Here is a 20,588-nt window from a genome sequence, read left to right on the forward strand (position 1 = left end):
TGTATTGGTGAAAGAATCTGTTTTCTCTCGTGCTTCCTTCTGACAGCCACATTTACAGGATGGGTACAGGCGGAAACCACCCATACTCCATCCCGAGAGCTCACCCCCCTGCCATACCAGACAGTTTCCCCCCGCTCACGGATTCACCTTTTTCCTCACTTTTTGACACGCTGGCAATGCCACGGGCAGCTGCTTGGCACAGCGCAGCTGCAGGGTGACGAGAGCCCGACTTGTGCCTGGGACACTGCGCTGTTCACGTCTGGCTCCTGTAAGGCAACTGATTTCTAAACTGGTCGGAGGACTGGAACCAGACACGGAATTGAGCTGAATTTGGCAATTTCTGCTTCAGAGCCCTGCTGTGCTACTGGTGGTGTGGCTATCGAAGACGTACCAGCTGTGTGCTTTCAAAACAGGGGCATGCCTGTAGACTGAGCAGGTGGAGTTCTGGTAAGATGCAAACCCATTCAAATGGATGATTTTACGGTTTTGAAAATGCTACTCATGGTAATTTTTGCTCTCCTAACATTGCTAGTTAGTAATTAACTTCAAAGTGAAGAAAGGTAGGTGGCACTTAGGAAAAACAAGATGTGCGCACAAAAAAACAAGGGGGGCGGGGGCTAATATTCCACTGCATATCTGTGAGAAAAGCAAACTGTCCAGCAGTGTTGCAAAACTCATTGTTGGCTCACCACAAAGGCTTTTTTTTGCTCCCTCAACTGTGGGGTATTCTCAGTAGCTTGTCCCTGGATGCTGCTGATGGTGCTGCGGACGCTCGCAGGGCTGAAAGCGCACCCCAGGACATTCAGCACAGGCTAAACAGATGCCTCTTGCCCTGCCGTGGGGAGGCACAGGGGGGCTCGCGGGCGGGGGGCTCGCAGCAGCGTTTTGTGGGCTCGGTGGTAAAAATGGAGTGTGACTGACCCGATTTTCACAGTGAACTGCTTTGTTTTGATGGACACAGTAGTCCTTGGTGAAATGCCACAGCAGAGTCTGGGCAAGCAGGTTTCTCAGCAATATTTAAAAACACTCTGAGTAATACTATAACTTGCTCTGAGTAAGTTGCGCAGCAGTTTTCTATAAGCAAGTAAGTAAATAAGTCCCCAGACAAGTCATCATTTCTCTGTATCACCAGAAGCCCAGGGGGTACCAGCGCCCAGGGCCAGCTGGCCCTGGATGGCCCCTCACGAGGGGAACAGGCCATGCCCACAGGAGCCTCAGGGCTCAGGGCAGCCCCAGCACCACGACCCAGGAGTCCTGGTTGCCACATGGTCCCCTGAGCCCGCTGGGACCCTCAGGCAGGGCTCTCACAGCAGCCCCCAGCCCTGTCCAGCCACCCCCCAGCCCAGCAGCTGCAGCTTTGGAGAGTGGACAGCCCCACTGTGTCACCGCAGTCGGGAACAAACCTCTCAACACCAGCGCAGCGTTCAGAAGCAGGCATTCCTTTATTCGGCGCTGGGTGCGTGGCGGGTCACGCACACACTGAAACAAAAGGTCATCCTTGATGTACCTTAAAGACATGAATGTTCATCCGGTTTTGGAGAAGTCTCCACCTTTTTGCCTATCTGCTGCGTTTCCATAATGCTAGCGTTGCAAACCTACACTACGCGTGCGCGGGGATCTCGGGTGGTCGTTTGGGGAGCTACCCCCCTACTCCTTTTCCCTTTTATGGTCACGAGTCTTTTGGGGACGATTTCTTCTCCTTGGATGTTTCCCAGCTCTGTTGTCTGGCCGAGCTGTTCTTTCTTACGCGCCTTGTTTCAGCAGCTCTGCCAGGATGTGTGTCAAGCTGAGGATATCTTCTCTGTAGACTTGAGTCGCTCAGGCCTCCTTGCTCCATACAAAGTTCGACGTTGTTTGGTAAAACATTTTCTCAACCACTGCAACCCTTTGGGAAGGAGCTCCTGAAAACCTTCCGCGGGCTGGAGAGCCGCAGGAGCGTGGGGAACAAGCTGCACAGCTCAGAGCTGACAGCCGCGGTGCAGCAGCCCTCCATCACGCTTGCCGCCTGTTGCCCTCAGCTGGGAAAAAAAGATGCTCTTGCCAGAGCGTCTCCTCTCCAACGTGCCCCTGCCCCAGGGCCGTGGCTGCGGGGGAGAGGCCGCACTGTGACGTCACAGAGCCCTGCGGTGCCACGCCGGGGTGTGCAGTGCTGTGCCCGGGCACCACATCAGACGTGCCAGCAGCGGCAGCAGCGGTAGCAGCGGCAGTGACGTGGTGCGGGTGCAGGTGCAGGTGAAGGGGACCATGACTCCCACGCTCATCCTCCTCCTGCTTCTGGTGGCCCTGCGAGCCCAGGGGGCCGGGGCCGCTCCGTGGCGAGCGCGGGCATTAGGTAGGTGGGCAGGTGAGGGCCAGCGCCCAGCCCTGGCAGCGTGGGGCAGCACCCACTGCACCTCGGGCTGACAGCGCGGCTGGGGTGGTGGCGGGGCAGAGCCGGCAGAGCCGCGGGGCCGGGCTGGGCCGGGCCAGCTGTGTCCAGCTCCACGTGCAGCGGGAGGCAGAGCCCAGGTCGCCATGGGACACACAGCCCCAGCCCACAGCCCGGGGCACAGACGGGGCAGCACTGGGGCAGCCTCTGGGCTCTTCTCCACCAGACACGGGAACAATAACGTTTTCACGGGGGCGCCTTTTCCACCCAGAAACCACGTGCCAGGGAGAAATCCCCAGGGGCCGTACGTTTGTCCGTCCGGTGCTTGAGGGCTCTTGCACAGGGCCTGGAAACCGTATTTTGAAAGCCTCCGGGTGCAGCTCCCAGGTCACCCCGGCCCCTCTGCACCTCTGGAAATCTCCCCCCATGTCTGGGCCCCAGGGCATTACCTGACCCCCTGCAGTCGCTGCAGGTCACTGGGAAAGGAGCTCACAACCTCTAATGGGAACGTGCTTGCTTACAGCTGTGCCCGGAGCCAGTGGCCACTCGACGGCTCAGCCGGCTCTAGTCAGGGAGGATCAGGGCCATCCCACAGGTACGTCCCTTGAATGAGTGAGCACTCGGGTTTTAATACTCCGTTTGTGTGAAATTTCACTTAACACTCTCTCGGCCCACGCTCAGCCGTGCGGAAGAGGAGCAGAGAGGGACTGGATGCTGTGAGCACTCTGCCTTGCCAAGGAGCTCAGAGCTGGTGTGCACTCCAGGGGGTCCTTGCTCCCAACGCCTCTGTGCATGTTTGGTTTTCCATCCGCCTGCTCCAGGCACCCAGTACCTGTCTGCACAGCGCTCCTGATGGAGGGGGGAGACGAGTGCCACGGAGCACTCCCGTGTGGGAACTGCCTTCGCGGCCGTTCAGACCTGCAGAGGTGTATAGAAATAGGTCCTGGGAGCTTCTCTGTTCTGTCTGTTCACAGAGGTGTCTGGAGGCAATGGCTCTGCAGCTTCCCAGCTGCGATCCAGGGCAGAAGCTCAGGGAGATCGCACGGGTACGTCACGGCTTTGAACTTCCTTGGAGAGCCGCCGGCTCAAAGCCCCGATGTGAGCGAGGCGTCTCTGGTGGCTGTGAGAACGTGGGCCTGCACTGTGTGTGCAGTGTCCTTGCGTGATCCACTTGTATGTTCTGCTGCTCGGTCATGACAGTGCCTGATGGGAATTCTTGTGGGTGTTTGGTTGCAGATGTGGGTACAGGGAGGGCTCTGCCAGCTCGTCGTGCAGATCCTGCGCTGGAGCTTCGCTGGCGTCACAGGCGTGAGTAGTCAGCCTTGACTGACTTGGTAGACGTAGCACTCGTTTCCAGGATTGTATTGGTGAGAGATTTAACTCTGGACTTTCTGTTCAGGTCCTCAAAGAGCAAAGGATAATGCTGAAGTGGGACAACCCTCGCAGCGGTACTCAGAAGTCCTCCAGGAAATCCTGAAGGAGCTGGAACGGGCCGTGCCAGCCCAGGGTGGGTGTCTGTCCCTGTTAAGCAGAAGCCTTGGCAAGCTGAGGTTTTAGACGCGTGGAGGGACAAGGCGTAGCCTGCACAGTCGGAAGGGGCCGCCCAGAGCCTCCCTGCGGCCACGCTCAGTTTCGGGCCTTGCGGGCGCTGTCGAGCTGCAGAGAGGGTCGAGTCTCTGCTGGCAGTTGGGGTTCCAGCCGAGCCCCAGGAACCGCTGCTGCCCCAGTTACAGCCTTACTGGGGCCAGAGCTGTTCTGGGCAGACGGTGGTGTCCAGCTGGCCGGAGCTGGTGGTGCTCACGCCTTGAGTGCGGGAGGGACTTGCTGAGGAGCTGGTGGCTGCTCAGTGCTGAGGGGGCAGCACCCTGCCAGTGGCCGGCGGGGAGAGCGCAGAGGATGCGCCGGCAGCTGGGGCTGGCTGAGAGCAGCAGACAGTGCCGGGGCTGCAGGCCTGCCCTGGCCAGGATGGGAGCAGCCCCAGCTTCAGAGTCCAGCCCCGTCGTTCTCCTTGATGTCTGAGGCCTCTCGGTGACGCCTCGGTGTCAGGGACGGGTGAAAGCTGGACACCCAGCCTCAGGCCGGACACCTGACCTGAAGGCAGCGAAAAGGAAGGGCTGTGAATTCCGTCTCGGGGCCTTTATCTCTCTGCTTCTAGCTGTGCTTTGGAAAACTGGCTGGTGGTTTTCCTCTAGTTTTGGGGGACGGTGGGAAGTGCTGCGCAGAAAAGCTCTTTCCCCAGCGCGACGGGCGACAGCATCTTCCTGTCCTCTCTGAAGGACGTAACCTGCCATCACCTTGCAGGTTGCCAAAAATGCACTAAGTGGTGTGTGAACAAGACCACGTGCAGTCTCCTCGTCTCCGGGCAGGTCAGGATTTGCTGTCTACTGGTCAGCTGGAAAGGGTCTAGCGCTGAAAGTTTTCTCCATGAATGACACCTTGTTTGGTGACCAGGTGCACCCCCAAACGTGCAGGCCTTGTTTCTTGGCACTGTGAATGTCTTTTAAGAAGTACTGCCCTCGGAAGGCACCATGGTCCTGATGAGGAACGGTTACTTCTGCTTAATCTGACCTCCTTTCTTTCTTCCTAAAGGGAATGGCCGTGGTTCTGTGGAGAAGGAGGTGTTTGGGGAAGGAGGCCGCCAGGCGGTGCCAGCCTCTGCTGAAAGAACAGGGGCGGTTCAACCAGCGGGCATACCAGGTAATTGCTGTCCTTGGGTCACCCAGTGTCACACATCCAAAAAAGCCTGTCTGCAGGCTCTGCCCCCAGTGCCCGCTACGGCACACCCTGTCAGCAGCACAGCCCACCGCTCTTAGTGCAGAGCAAGGGTTTGAAAACCTCATCACTCTCCTCTTTCTGCAGGCGCCTCGACGAAGCTTCGAGATCCCAGCCTGGCAGCAGACGCCGTCCCTCGGCCCTGGAGAGCCGGACCGTCCACCTCGGCACCCCTGAGAGCTGGGACAGACACCAGCAGCCGCTGGAAAACTGTCCCGCTTACCACAGAGCCCCAGGGGCCGACTGTTCCTTTAGAATAAATTGATAAGGATAAACAGAGACCAGGAGCGCACTTATCCGCCTCTGACCAGCAGCAAACCCAGGAATTCACCCATTCTGGGTCGAAGTTCACCTCAGGGCATGAAGGTCAGTGAGGGTTCCCCAGCGCAGCCCCCCAGCCCCCCGACACCACTCCTGGCCGTGGAGCAGCTCCGAAGGGCAGCACTGGGGAGCCCCTGAGCTGCGCCCCTGTATTGGGTCTGGCCGAACTGGAATCGGTTTTCCCCTATAGCAGCCCTCACGGTGCTGTGGTTTATGCTGGGAGCTGCAGGGTGTTGGCAGCACCCTGGTGTTGTGGCTGCTGCTGAGCAGTGCTTACACAGCACCAAGGTTCTTTCTGATATTTTCCCCAGTGGGACGGGGTGGGCAAGATCTTGGGAGGAGATACAGCCAGGACAGCTGACCAAAACCGACCAAAGGGATATTCCATACCATATGACGTCTGCTCAGTATAAAGCTGGGAGAAAGGAGGAAGGGGGTGGGGTCACCCTTGGTCCTCCGAGGCAACTACTACGCGTATTGGAGCCCTGCTTCCTGAGAAGGCCCGACAGCGCCTGGTCATGGGAAGTAGAGAATAAATCTGTTTGCTTTTGCTTCCGCGCGCGGACTTTTGCTTTGCTTTGCTTATATTAAAACTGCTTTTGTTTCACCCACAAGGGTTCGTTTATCTTCTTTCCCCTCTTTACCCTGTTGAGAAAACAAAGGGAAGGGGGGGGAAGTGATAGAGCGACTTGGTGGATACCTGGCATTTAGCCAGAGTCAAACCATCACAGCCCCGCAGCGCCCAGGCCTTGCTGGGAAGTGCTGGCACCGCCGCAGCCTGGGAAACAGTCACCCCCTTTCTCTTGGTCCTTTGACACAATCCGTTCTAGCCCCTGCACTGCTACAGCCTGCTGGGAGTTTCCCCTCTGCTGCAGAACCAGCATCTAGTGCAGGGAGGTAGAAAGAGAAGCGTGAGATCTTACGGGCAGGGAGGAGGCAGAGAAGTCCCGCAGGCTGAGCTCCGGCCGCCTGGGATGGGATCTGCGTGCGATGGAGCCGCGAGGTGTCTGTGAGCCGGGAGAGGCCCCTTGTGGCCAAGCCCCTGAGCAGGTCCCAGGGGCGGCTGCTCAGCTGGGCCTGGATCAAGTGCAGCCAAGGCCTTGGGTGTCCCGTGCAGGTGTCCCGCCTCAGGGCGAGGTGTCTTGGGGCAGGACTGTGCCAGGGAAGGACACGCTCTGTGGTGTGGCAAGGGGAGAGGCAGCCATGAGAGGGATCCCTCTGTCTGCCGCCAGAGCTTTTACATGTCACAGGGAAAGCAGCTTCTGGGTGCCCAGGCAGTCCCCCTTGGGTCGGTGCAGCCCAAAGCCAGCCTGCAGACCCTGCTGCTGTCTCATGAGGTGTGTCAGAGAAATCCCCTCTTTCCCCCAGGGCTGCCCTCCGTGGAGGGATGGGCCTTGGAGCCAGGGGAAGCGCAGCCCTTCTTTGGAGACGGTTACCAGGGGAGCCGAGTGCCTGCCAAGGAAGAGGCAGTCTCAGCAAGCCAGATGGCAAACAGAGGTGCCGTTTCCCAGAAGACTCTTGAAAGGGGCCTGCAGCAGGACCTGGAGCCAGGAGACTCAGGCCCGCGTGCCTGCCATCATGGCTGAGGGCTGCCCCTGCCCCTTGGATGCTGCCGCCAACCTCTCCCCCACGGGGATGAGCAGGCCAAGCCCTGCCCTGCAGTTAGTCCTGCTCCCATCCCCCGGAGACCTGCTGCCCTGGGTGCCCCGACAGAGAGAGTCGCTGCTGCTTTCCGCAGCGCCCATCGCTGCCCGTACCCAGGGGGGCTGTCGGTCCTCCCCTGCAGGCCGGGCTTCCCATGCCTCCCGTTCTGCCTGTGCTTGCTCTCGCCGCTCTTGCCACCGGCTCTGTGCTTGCTCCCGCTGTGCAGGCAGCTGCCAGACCTCCTGGAGGGGACAGGAATGCAGCAGCAGGCAGGATTAGTCTCAGCTCCTGGAGGGGCTTCCTTTGGGCCTGACCCACGTTGCTGCCCCTTGCCCCAGCCGGGCGGTAGGCTTTGCCCTCCGTGCTTGCTTTTTCTCAGAAAGAGCCGTGGTGTGCGTTTTCGCCGGAAAACGCGTTTTCGGCCGAAAACGTGTACGTTTGCACTTCCCCGCCACAGTGCTAGCCGGGAATTCTCTGCCTGGTTCTACCCGCTGCCCGGAACGCTACGCAGGGCAAAGGCGATTCTTTGCCCTTAAGAGATCAGGGGCCCTGGAGCCACGCCAGGCTCCTCAGCTCATGGCAAACGCAGCTGAGTGACCAAAGACCTCCGCTGCCATCGCCCAGACGGGACTTGTCCATTTTCCATAGCCCCTGGCCTGAAGAAAGCGCTTCGTGACAACCCCGGGGGCAAGACCAGGCGGGGAGGGTGTGCAGCACCTTCCTCTTTGGGAAGAAGATCTGAAGGAGGTGTGCCGGCGTCTCCGTCTGCTCATGCGGGATCAGGACACACCCATACCCTGTTACATTTTGATAACCAACTCTACTGGCTCTGCCTGAGCTGGAATGGGTTTTCCCCTACATCAGCCCCACGGTGCTGTGGGTTATGCTGGGAGCTGCAGGGTGTTGGCAGCACCCTGGTGTGGTGGCTGCTGCTGAGCAGTGCTTACACAGCACCAAGGCTCCTTCCGACATTTCCCCCAGTGGGACGGGGTGGGCAAGATCTCTGGAGGGGACACAGCCAGGACAGCTGACCCCAGCTGACCCAAGGGATATTCCAGACCCTGTGACGTCTGCTCAGTATAAAGCTGGGAGGAAGGAGGAAGGGGGTGGGGTCACCCTTGGTCCTCCGAGGCAACCACCCCGCATATGGGAGCCCCGATCCTGAGAAGCCCCACAGCGCCTGTCCATGGGAAGTAGAGACTAAATCTGTTTTCTCTTGCTTCCGCGTGCGGACCTTTGCTTTGCTTTGCTTATGTTAAAACTGCTTTTGTTTCACCCACAAGGGTTGGTCTGTCTTATTTTCTTTCCCCTCTTTGCCCTGTTGAGAAAACAAGAGGAGAAGGGGGGGGGGGGGGGGGGGGGGAGTGATATAGCGACTTGGTGGGTACCTGGCCTTTAGCCAAAGTCAAACCATCACACCAACAAATAAATTTTTGCGTCCATCCTGTGCTAACCTAATACACCACAGGTCACCAAACCAAACCACTCCTGTGCCAGTCACTGTTTGGATTTGGGGAACCACGTTATCACAGTACTGCAGCCTAGTAACATTAACATACTCAACAGGTGCAACACTGGCCAACAAATCCAATTCTTGCAAAGGGAAAGAAATGGTTTGATTTAAATTCTCAATGACTGTCTTTTGCCAAGCTGTGTTAGGCATAGACGGCCAAACATAGATGATATTTGTGATGAAACAACCGTCATCGCTTTGATCGCTCGTCAGATTCACACTCTGTTGTTTCCAATATCCACCAAAATGAGTTTCATTTTCCCGCAACGGGGTGCCAATTAAACAGGTTCGAAAAGGATCATTGAAGTGCTAAGGCTTGGACAATAGGCCCAAGCCAGAGTTGACCTATAGATGATTCCTGTATATTTTGTAACTGATAACCATTGTGCTAACAGGTATTATACTAAGTTATAATAAACCACCTATCCTGATGTAAAAGGTGGAAGTGTTGAAGCCTGAGCAACAGGCCCTGAACTGAAACTGCTAACTCGGAACGTAATCCTTAATGAAATATGCATGGAGGATGTAGCTACCTTGAATGTATCTTTCCCTTCCTTTGTATGGGAATAGAACAACCGAGTCACGGAGGCAGGTGTCTGTCCCCGAGACCTGATGTGAGATCTTGTGCATAATCCCATCAGATAAACAGAGAAACTCCCTGAGCTTCTTCCTTGAGCCCTGGCCAGGCTCTGGGGGGAACCTAATGTGAGATTGAAGCCAGGTATTTCCGTTTAAAACAAAGGTGCCAGCTATTCTGGCTTGCTGATTTTTGGGTCTATAAGGCTGGACCCGCTCACAGCGACTCTGGAAGCCTCAGCTACGGGTGCAGGCACCGCGTAGGATTTCCCACTTGGAGGGAAATGTTCTCCAAACCCTCGCTGTAACCGGGGCTGCCCAGCGCCTGCAGGGCTGGGTGATGGTAAAGTATGTGAGTGGTCATGTCTCTTTCTTAATCACTATTCTCTCTCTCTCAGGTAGTAATGATTTGATGCATTACCCTGTATTTTCCTATTTAAGTGCACTATTGTGTCTTTTCTCACTGTATGTTTTCTGTATTATTTTGTAATATTATTTAGTTATTTCTAGTAAAATATGCCTGCTCTTTTCACTCTGGTGTCTGAGTTTAATTGGTATCCCTGATCAGCAGACTCAAACAAATATCCTTTATCCCAGATGTATTTGCCCATGTTACCCAAATATTTGTTCTAGCATAATGTCAAAAATTCCTTCACAAACTGTTACAAAACAAAATAAGATAGACATCGCCCCCATTTCCCACGTTTGATGTATCGCCACGGTTTGGCCTCTTTTTGCCAGTCGTCCTTGTTCACCTGTCAGCTTCGAGGAATTTTTATTCCAGTGCCACAACTTCTGTCTACTCTCTTGTTATTCTGCCTAATTCACTGCAAAGCTAAGCAGGACCTGCCTTTCCTAAACCCATGCTGACTGGGCCTGAGCATCTGGTTGTCCTGCATGTGCTGTACGATGGTACTCAGGATGAGCTGCTCCATCAGCTTCCCAGGCACCAAAGTCAAGCTGACAGCCCTGTAATTTACTGGATCATCCTTCTGACCCTTCTTATGGATGGGCGTCACATTGGCCAGTCTCCAATCTGTTGGGACCTCCCCGGTCAGCCAGGACGGCTGGGAAACGATGGAAAGTGGCTTGGCGAGCACCCAGCCAGCTCCTTCAGCACCCTCGAGTGTATCCCATCTGGTCCCATAGACTTGTGTGTGTCTACATGATGCAGCAGGTCACTGACTGTCTCCTGGATTGCGGGGAGGTCATTCTCCCAGTCTCTGTCATCTGGCTGAGGAGGCTGGATTCCCTCAATACAGCTCAACATGCTGGGGGGGCTCCCGGGGGCTCTGGGGGTAGGGCTGCCCGGTGCCTGTGCCCAGGGGGGTCTGTGTCCTTCCCCCTCCCCTCCCCAGCTCTGACTTTACTCCTGGGCCTGCCCCGGCCGGGCCCAGCTCCAGCTGACCAGGAGCACACACGCCCGCCCCCCCGCCCCCCAGGCATCCAGCGGGCAGGAGAAACCCCGACACCTGCCCAAGGGCCCCAGGGGTGACCCCAGTACTGACCGCAGCCGGGCCGCAGCTGGAGCAAAGGCTGCAGCTCCCGAGACCAACATGGCCGCCGGCGAGCCCCGTGCCCGGGACTGCAGCTCCCAGCATGCCCCGGGAACCAACATGGCCGCCGGTGAGCCCCGTGCCCGGGACTGCAGCTCCCAGCATGCCCCGGGGCACCCGTTCCCGCGGTCTGACCCTGCGCGGACACCGTCCCCCGGCCCGGCCCCGCCCCCCAGCCCCATGGCCGCCTCCCCGGGCTGCTCCGGCCGGTGGAGCAGGGGAGAGGCGGGGGAAGAGTTGCAGGAGAAGAAGAAGAAGGAGAAAGAGAAGAGGAGGGAGGGACAGAGCGGCGGAGAGAGGTGGGACAGGGCGTTGGGCTGCTGGAGAGGGACGGGCGGTGGGCAGAGGGATGGGAAACGGGCAGTGGGACGAGGAGAGGGGGGGGAGCTGGGCAGGGAGTGGGGGAAGGAGAAATGCTGGTGAGGAGCCGGGCAGAGGGGCAGAGCGGGAGGAGGGTGGAGGGGAAGGGGACAGCGGGTGCAGGAAGAAAGAGAGTGGTGAGCCTCAGGACGGAGGGACAGCGAGAGGAGAAGGGCAGGAAGGAGGACAGAGGGACGGACAGACACAGGCAGGGCGAGTGAGCGGGCCGGGGGGCGAGAGACAGCAAAGGCACCAGCAGAGTGGAGGGACAGAGACATGGGACAGGGAGCAGGAGAGAGGGACGGAGGGGAGAGCAAGGGAGAGTCAGGGACAGAGAGCAGGGCACGGAGCAAGAGAAGATGGAAACAGTCCCAGGAGACTGAGAAACAGGGTGTGGGTCAGGACAAGGGTCCGAGAAGGACACAACAGCGATGGCCTCCGGGATGGAGATGGAGGAAGAGCAAAAGGGGATGGGGGGCAGAACCGAGTCCCAGAGAGAGGGCCCAGGCAGCTGAGCAGGGGAGACAGGGGGAAGAGAGGGGACAGACTGCAGGAGAGAGAGGGAAAATAAGGCCAGGAAGCAGCACCTGGTGACAGAAAAAAGAGGACAGGGAGCGGAAGAGAGAGCTGTGGAGAAAGGCAGAAAATAGCAACAGGCTATATCATGTCTATAAACTATGACAAAGGTGTTGGGGGCACCAGTTACCTGGAGGGATACTGAATGTTATGTGTAATCTGTAATTTTTAATGTACTATAAAGTGAGTAATCCAAACTTATTTTCAAAGATTTGAATGATAAACTGTAAGCTATTGATCCAGCATAGCATGAAACAGACCTGTACCTGTTACCAGGAACTGCTGTGCTTCAACTTTTTTCTTAGAGTTACCAATGAAATGCTACATCTAGTGCCAAAGGAAGAGAACTTCCTGCTCACGCTCCCTGCAATTAAACTGTGGGCAAAATATGGATAAGGTGATTGTTCATAATCTTTAAGCTTTTCAGAGACACCTCATGCTGAAAAGATAAGACCGTTGGAAGTACTTCAGCTTTGGATAGCCGTTTAAGTGACAGTTTTCAAACAAACCCCTGTTTTTTAGTTTAGATTCAAGGTCTGTCCATGGGGTGGAGTGGGTGTGTTTTTTAATGGGGGTAGAGTGGGGAGAAGAGGGGAGTTCCTGCAAGACAAGGTGCTTTACTGCTTATCAGGAACCTGACTACAGATTGTAAAAAAGACAAGTTAATATAAAAGCTTGATCCATAAGGAATAAGAAAGTATTGTTTGGGTATGCGTCTAGAGCAAGTGCTAGAAGAATGACAGAATTTTTTTCTTAAGGGACGTTGGAGTGAAGCAGTAGCTGTAGCAGTGTAGGCAAATTTCAGAGTAGCAGGATTTTGGGAAGTGGTGTGGGAATGATCCTTTTTCTCATCGCTGTTAAGGACCAACAGTTTTGGCCTCATGGCACTGCAATAACAACTGACTTTGAGGCTGAAGTGTAGTGAGTATTCTGTAGATTGTGAAGTTGGTGCTGCAAATTTGAAGGAATATCCTTGGGTATTGAAAGACTGCAGGCTAACTCCAGTGTATCCGCTCTGGGACAGGGCATTTTCTGCAGCCTGCTGGGATTTCTTGGTGGGCTTTCCTGGGCAATGCTGGTAGCGAGAACATGTCTGCTCTACCCAGATGCTTTGGCTTCTGCTCTTGTGAACAAGTTCTTGTTTTTTTTTCACAATAGTAAGAGCTATTGTTTATTCTAATTTGCAGCAAGAAGTAACACTTCTAGAGGTAGTTCTTCATAAAAGGTTTATGTTGACAACATTTAGTCCTACCCTGAATTACATGGCAGTTTTAGATGGACGGTTACTGGCTTTTCTTATAGAGGGAATGGCCAAATCCTGCGCTGCTGACACAACCCAAAGACAGCAATCTTAATTTACCACGGTGGGACCCTAGGGTGTGTAAACATTGACTTAAAAAGCCTTTAAACTTTTTTCTAACCTGTTGATACTGAGCACAATTGTTTTAACATCCCAGGTGACCCCCTCAGACCAGTACCATGTAATGGGGATCCTCGGCCCAGGCTCTCCACAGCAGCACACTGCACACACGGGATCTGTATCAACGACAGCGGTAACGGGAGAGGAGATCAAACATGGTAAAGTCCTTCCTGTGCTTGTTAAGTGATTTAAAAATGTAATCCTTGCTATATGAAACCACATCATCTGAATTGGTACCTAAGCACAATTCACAAGTGAAACGGTCCTGCCAGCATAGCGCTTTTTGAGCAGCAACAGTTCAGTGTTTCAAGCAAGAAGACATCAGAGCAATTAAAAAGTGAAGAGTGAACATGTATCTGGAAAGACAGTGCCTGGAGAGGCAGTTAATTTGGAGGAAGGAGAGATTGGAAGAGATCTCCAGGTCCATCAAAAGCTGCCTGAACTCCATAGTAAGCAATGAGGGGTTGGCTGGTTGCTTCCTCCGATTCACGGAAACAGACTCTACAACTCGAATAGAGTTATACAGCAGGTATGTTTACTCCAGGGTGCGAGGAGATTTTTCTCCAGAAGGTTGCACTCCAACAGCACATCTTACCAAAGCTTATAGACTGTGCATATACATATTAATTGGATTACATAGCACAAATATCCATATGCATAAGTGAGGCTGGGTTAGTTCTAGAGGCTGGTGTCAGCAGTTTCTCTTTGCACCTGCCCATTGCCTCCTGGGGGGCGTCTCTGGGGGTCTGTTGGAGGAAGGCTCATAGTCTTTCTCACCTTGTACTTTTCCTCGGAGATTCTCTTAGCCAGTTTCTTTAACAAGAAGAGTGGTTCCAGAAGGTTTGCCACCTCTGTCTTATCTAAAACCACCAGTATACTAGTTCTACCACCCATACATGGCTACTACATCTACTCTATCCACTACAAAACCAAACTTGTTAGAGGGCATCTGCTTTCAAAGGACATGTCTCTTATTTTTGCTGAACACAGTAGCCCTTGGTAAGCTTTCACAGAACTGTCAGGGCAAGCAGGATTATTAAGCAATATTCAGAAATCATTACAAGTTGCTATAAGTAAATAAGTTGCAAAGCAGGTGGTCATTTCCTTGTATCACCTCCTTTCTTTATTTCCCTTGGAAGGCTGTTGCAGCACCCAAATCTTCTAAGCATTAAGAAGTTTTCTTCCAGTTTGCAGCTTAAAGTTACTCAGGACCAGGCAGTACACATTTTTTCTGGTGCTCACACCCTTCAATCTTAGTAACTGTTCTCCCTAAGTGTTATTTCCCTCTCCTGCATTTACAGGAGTCACCCCACTCTTCTCCCACTTGCTTTCCTGGCCCGAGCAAATCCGGCACTCCTGACGTCAGCCCTCACGTCCGCCTGCCATGTCCCAGCGATCCCCGCAGCTGTCCTCGCCAGTCCTCCCAGGGACGGTTCATCTGTCCAGTATGTGAAGGACCAGCAGGGCCACCACGTCAGACGAGCTGTGCTGTCGTCAGGGGCATTAACTCCCCTCTGCAGCTCCTGAAAACACTGTGCCTGACACACGACCCTGCAGTGCTGTCTCATGCCCCCATCACGCTGTTGGCTCCCAGATGCCCTCCTGTGCTTCCCTTGAGCTCCCTGTAATTTGTCTTCTCCCTCCTCGGTTTTGACCAAAGAAGTCCCAACTTATGACTCAAATTCTTCCCGCTCTTCTAAATAACTCTGTGGGGGTCTCAGCTTTCTGCCCTTCAGATCAGTAGCTTGTCATAACAGGAGGAGGATAGCCCTGTTTTTCCTCAAGTAAGCAAAAACTTCAACTGTTTGTTTAAATATAAAATTAAGAGGAAGGGAAAAAAACAACAGCTAAGCGGGAAGTGAAATTTTACTTTGGTGCTGAAACAGCTTGAATCCTTCTGCTGCAGCTGGAGCAGGGGGCTGGCGCTTAAATGTCTGATCAGGATGAAAGCAAAAATCCTTCCACTAAGGTTTCAAATTGCAAAATAACGTGATCTAAGGTAAGACAAAATGTATATATGTAATATTGCCATATGTTCCTAGTGCCTTCTCAGCACAGTGCTTCTCTGATGGCACCAAGAACTTGGTTAGGATTGGTGTGGTTAGGAACTCAGCAGGCTGCCTAGTTCATCATTGTGATTTTTCAGTCAACAAAGAAAGGAAGAAGGCCAGCAGGTACCAGTTTCAGCTGACTCTTACCTGGGTGCAGAATGAAGCTTCTTTCTGGAATCAAAATCTGTGTCTCTATCAGGATATTGGCTATCATAGGAAGTGACTTTTTTCCACCCTTTACTTCACTAAAAGGTTTTTGGCCCATACGGTTTTCTCCTGATGTGGAAATATGCAAGTCCTGGGCCTGGACTGCTGCAGCACCCTCATCCTCATCTGGCCCAGCAGCTTCTGCGTGGTCACTTTCATGTGAGTGGCGGTGACGTGTCAGGCAGGTGTTGGGCTGTCTGGGCCAGAGCTCTCCCTCAGAGCCCAGCTGGCTCCTCAGGCTCGTGTCACGGGGTGGGGGGGCAGCAGAGGCACCGCTTTGCTTGTGCAGCGTTTTGCAGCTCGGCTGATTTTCTGAGCTGGCCCTCTGCCCTCTGGACACAGCCTTTGCACAAGCTGTGCACTGTCAAAGGGTGAGGCAGGGCGTGGGCTGAGGGGGGGCTGTGTGTAGGCAGTCGATCCCGTTTGGTCCCAGGAAGCCCCACGTGCAGTTCTGGCAGAGCTGGGCTGTCGCTCCCCGCTCTGGAGAAGCCCCGTGTCTGCGACAGTGCTCCTCAGCCCAGGGGGTCCCAAAGGCTGCAGAGTTCAGGATCACAAGGGGCTCCTGGAGAGACACGGCTCGGTGAGGAGCAGAGCCTCCTTGGCTTTGACCTTCTCCGTTCTCCATCTGTCCAGGAGAGCAGAAAGACTTGCTTTTTCCCCCTCCCCCTGCTCAGCCACTGTCAGTCCCTAAGCTCCTGGGTGCAGTGGGAGGCTCTTTTTGGCTTAAGGCCCAAGAACAAGGGGAGAGCTGCTTTTTGGCCAGGTCATGCCGGTGTCAGAGTGGCCTGAGGCCCTGGTCCCTGCCTCCCGGTCCCGCTCCCGGCTGCTCTGTGGAGGAACAGCCCTGCTGTCCGTGTGCTCCAGCTGCTGGGACTGGAGCACAGCTGCAGAGAGGGGCCCTCAGGAGGGAGGGGAAGCAGGGGCATCAGCCTGATGCCTTCTGCTTCTGCTAGAAAACTGCTTTGCACCTTGAGAAGCGAACCTGACCCCGGAGGTCTTGGTTTTCCCACTGTGTGTGGGGGAAACAGCCTGACCCCTGGTTGGTGGCAGCAGGGTGTGATACTGGTTCTCCTGTCTCTGCAGATCCCAACAGAGAAAAGAGTTTTGGCTGGACGCCATCCTCAGGTGAGTCCCGCTGCAGTAGCAAAGCTCTGGTGCCAGCGTGTCCGTCGGTGGGATGCTCCAGCTGAGCTGAAAGGCAACTCGAGAGCTGGGGGAGAGGTACCCCCACTGCTGGGGCAGCTGCAGGGCAGCGCTGGCCGAGTTGCTCCGCCTTGTGTTGGTAAAGTAACACCAAGCTGATCCTGCTGCCACCATTTGCTCCTTTTGTGTCTGGATTTCTCCTGATGTAAATGGTGCTGGAGGGGCTGGCAGGGGAGAGAGCAAAGGAGGAGGAGGCGAATAGTGAGGAGGTGTTGAGTAGCGAGGAGGAGGCGTGTAGTGAGGAGGAGGAGGGTGTGGTGATCAGTGGAGGCGATCAGGGAGGAGGAGGCGGTGGCGAGCAAGATCAAGGCCATGGCGAGCAGGGGCGGGACATGGCAGCCGGTGCCACCAGCAGCTCCTAGGCGCGGCCGGAGCCAGACCCAGACCCAACAGGCTCCTCGGCAGAGCTGCCTCTCGCTGTGCCCGGAGCGCTGGCCCTTCGACCTGAGCCACTCGCCACCGTGGTGAGTGGGGCTGGGGGGGCTCCGGGGACCTGGGGATGGCCTTGGGGTCTCCAGGCGAGGCGCTCAGGAGGGCTCCAGAAGGCCCAGAATCGCTCCGGGGAGACTCTGGAGGGCCCAGGGCTGGCCCGGGCACGCTCTGGAGAGCAGGGGTGTCTGGGGGCCAGTCTGGTCACTGTCCCTCCCGCGCAGTCCTGGGCAGTGGCAGCAGGGGGGACACGGGGGCCGTGGTGCAGTCAGGGTCACCCCTTGCGCGTGAACTGGGTTAACTGGGCAGCCGTGCTCGTTTCCCGGCCCCGGCCTTTCGATTCTGTAAGAATAACGATGCGGAATTGAGCACCGCAAACAGCTGGAAGCCCTGAAGGTGTTTCCCGGCGCTCGGTGCGGGCAGAGCGGTGGTTCTGGCTGCGAGGTTTGGTTGGGGGGAGCCGTCGGGCGCAGGTCGGCGCCTTGAACCCGGCTCCTCTGCGCATCCCGGGCCCTTGCGCCGTGGTGACGGCGTGTGCTGGGAGTGGGGCCGTGGCCTCAGGCCTTCCCCTTGTTGTTGTCCGGCTTCAGAGCTGCAGGTTGTGAGTGTCAGCGCAGCCAAATAGTGAGGTTAGACAAAGGTTCAAGTCAGGTGAGACAAAGAGTAAAGAAGTAGTGTGAAGCCTGTGAGACAAAACCCAGGTGGATGTGAGCCGTGCGTCCATGGGGCAAGGTGAGCAGTGGTCTCTCTGAGGTCAGATGGTCAGGGCTGAAGGGGTCCTGCAGATTTTTCAGCAAAGATACGAGGTGATTTGGAGAGACTGTGGCCTCTCCCTCCCGTGGCTATGACTTGAGTAAAACGGTTCGTGTGCTTCAGGGTTTGGTGGCCTTGGAAGAGACCAGTTAATTATTGTTGGGCTCCAAAGCCCCATCAAAATGTCGCCTGCTGTCTCGGGTCAGTTTGTTCAGTAGCCGTGTCCCGGCGTGGTTTCTGACAAGCCCGGCAGTAGTAGTCGAGGTTAATAACTGTGGAAGCCAGGGCAGTTCCTCGAGGTGAAGTCCCTGAGGCGCAGTGCGGGGCGGCGGGTGGCCCAGCCGTGGGCAGCGGCTCCCCCTCGGAGCAGGAGGGTCAGTGTACATGTGACAGAGCCCTGGCTCCTCACACGGCACCAGCCTCCTTTTGTGGAGACAGGGGATTGTTTTCCGGGCTTTTCATCTTCTGAATAGTTGGCCTGGGAGAGAGAGGAACCCGCTGGCCCTATCCGCTTAGTGTAAGCTTGGAGGCACCAAACAAAATAAAGATTTTTGCTGTATAGTGTCATAAAGGCAGCAGTTACCTTCTGGATGCCTGTACTAGCGTGTAGATGGCAAAATCCCGTTCTCTGTGATGGACTTGCACCATCTTCTAAGTCCTAAGCCCACATGGGCCTGTTAGGCCATTCCCAGCGGGGACTCACAAAGTCCTTACCATCAGGATTTAACGCCAAATCCCAGTTGTGCAGAGAACCACTTTGCCAGCATCGGCTTCCCTCTCTGGAGACTCTGACAGCATTTTATTGTGCAAGTGGGACCTAGGTGATGGTGGCTGAGGAGTTTCTTAGGGAGGGAATGGCAAGCAGGTGCCGGGTGCCTGGAAAGTCTCCTCAGAGGAGTCTTTGCTCCCCGGCGGAACGCGCTGGGCCAGTGCCCCTGCCTTGGGGGACTTTGAACTTGCTGTTTGTGGTTGACAGCCTGTGGTGAGACTTGTCCTGCCTGAAAGCCGGACGAGCCTTTCTTGTTCGTGTCCCAGCAGACACGGTGTGAGATCCAGCAGGTTGCTGGGGTGAGGAGTGGTCTCCCCCAGGGCAGGGCTGGCTGGCTGAGGGGCAGAAAGCTCCAGCTGGGGCGTACGACACTGGGGCTCCGGTTCCCCGTGACTCCACCAGTGCGGAGCTACAGCTTTGGGGCTCTCTTAGATTATGCCTCTGGGGAGCAGTCACTGATTTAATTGCCCTGTAATTATTAACTGCAGAGATTTGCTTTACAAAACTGACATGGGATGCCTGCTGTGACTTTGTCTTGATATCCTTTCAAATGAGCAAGAGCAGTCTTAAAAATCATTGTGATACACAGCCCTGGCCCTGAGTACAGTGTGTTGTGCACTGCAAGGTGAGAAAAACCAGATACTGGTAATAAATAATAGTGGCAGTGATACTACAATGCAAATCCTGCTGAATACGGAGTTCCAAGTGGACAGTTCCTAAATTGCCTAAAATCCTGGTCATCAGCTCAGCTCTGGTTTGTGTTTGTTTTTGTAATCCCAATTTGCTCTGTTTCAGTAGAATGGCCAGTTAATGCAAGGGATATGTAAATTGGGGAATATTCCTTTTTCCCATGGTATATGGTCCCTCACTTCAACATTCTAGACAGGTGAGCAGCAGAGATAATTTTGATGGTGACCTTTTCCTTTGAAACTCCAAAAATCTAATCTTTAATATAAAGTATATTCTCATCTACGATAGTAAGCAAGGTAAAGAACATTTATTTTTTAAAAAGTGGATGCCCATTGAAAAGGTATTGTTAAAAGGGGATGTCACCACTTCTCAGCAACTCTGTAGTAAAAGTGCTACATCTGGAACATCCCCGCTGAAGAATTTTGAGGAGATTGCCTCATTTGAGTCAGTCTTGATTTGGTACGAATTTGGGGAACTTGACTCAAATTTAGGTGCAGGTGAAGGAGGATTTTGAGCAAATTAAAAAAAAAAAAAGAATCAGGAACAAACAGTGTACATCCAAGCATTTTAAATCACCTTAAATGAAATTACTGAACTATCAATGATGTGAAGTTACTGTCTGTGATACCAGAGAAACAAATGCGATACTAGTTTTGAGAAGAGCTTCGACTCTCGTCCTGGAGGCTACAGATCAGTCGGTCTAGCTTCTGTGCTAGGAAAATTGTTCAGCAATTCCTGTAAATACCGAGAATTTGGAGAGAGAAGACGAAACAGGATAAACAGCAGAGAAAAAGGAGTCCCAGAAATAAAAATTTTAAAAAAGACTTTTTGGGCTTACTATGATACCGCTGTAACAAACATTTTGTACAGTACTGTTTAAGACTGATTCTCCTCCTTTGCTGTCTGTTTTCCTAACACACATTTTTGTCAGTTCTGCACTTATATTTCTTGTAGAGGATTTAGGGGTGACATTCGTATGTAGCTCTTAAATATTTAAGTCTCTGGAAGAAAGCTTCTCAGACATGAACTTCTGTTTTCCCTTTGCTGACAACATGTGCAGGAGCAGAGGACTAAATGAGACCAGGGGTCGGCTTTGCTCAAGAGCTTGTTTCTGACAGTCATGGAGGTAGGAAATCCGTGACGTTTCTGCGATAACTTGCTCTTGGGGAGGCGCTGCACAAGCCCCAGGCTGCGTTGCTCTGTGGAGCCAGCAATGAGCCCAGATCCGTGCTGCGCGGGTGCCAGCGCCCGGCGTGTTCCGTGCGGTGGCCCTGTGCCGCTCTCCTGGGCGAGAGGGGCCTTCCCTGGCAGAGAGCTCGGGCTGCCCGCCGCACCGTGCCTCTGCCGAAGCCCAGGGCATCCAGCTGCCTTCTTTCCAGC

The sequence above is a fragment of the Athene noctua genome, chromosome 23, assembly GCF_965140245.1.
Source record: "Athene noctua chromosome 23, bAthNoc1.hap1.1, whole genome shotgun sequence".
In the NCBI taxonomy this organism is placed as follows: Eukaryota; Metazoa; Chordata; class Aves; order Strigiformes; family Strigidae; genus Athene; species Athene noctua.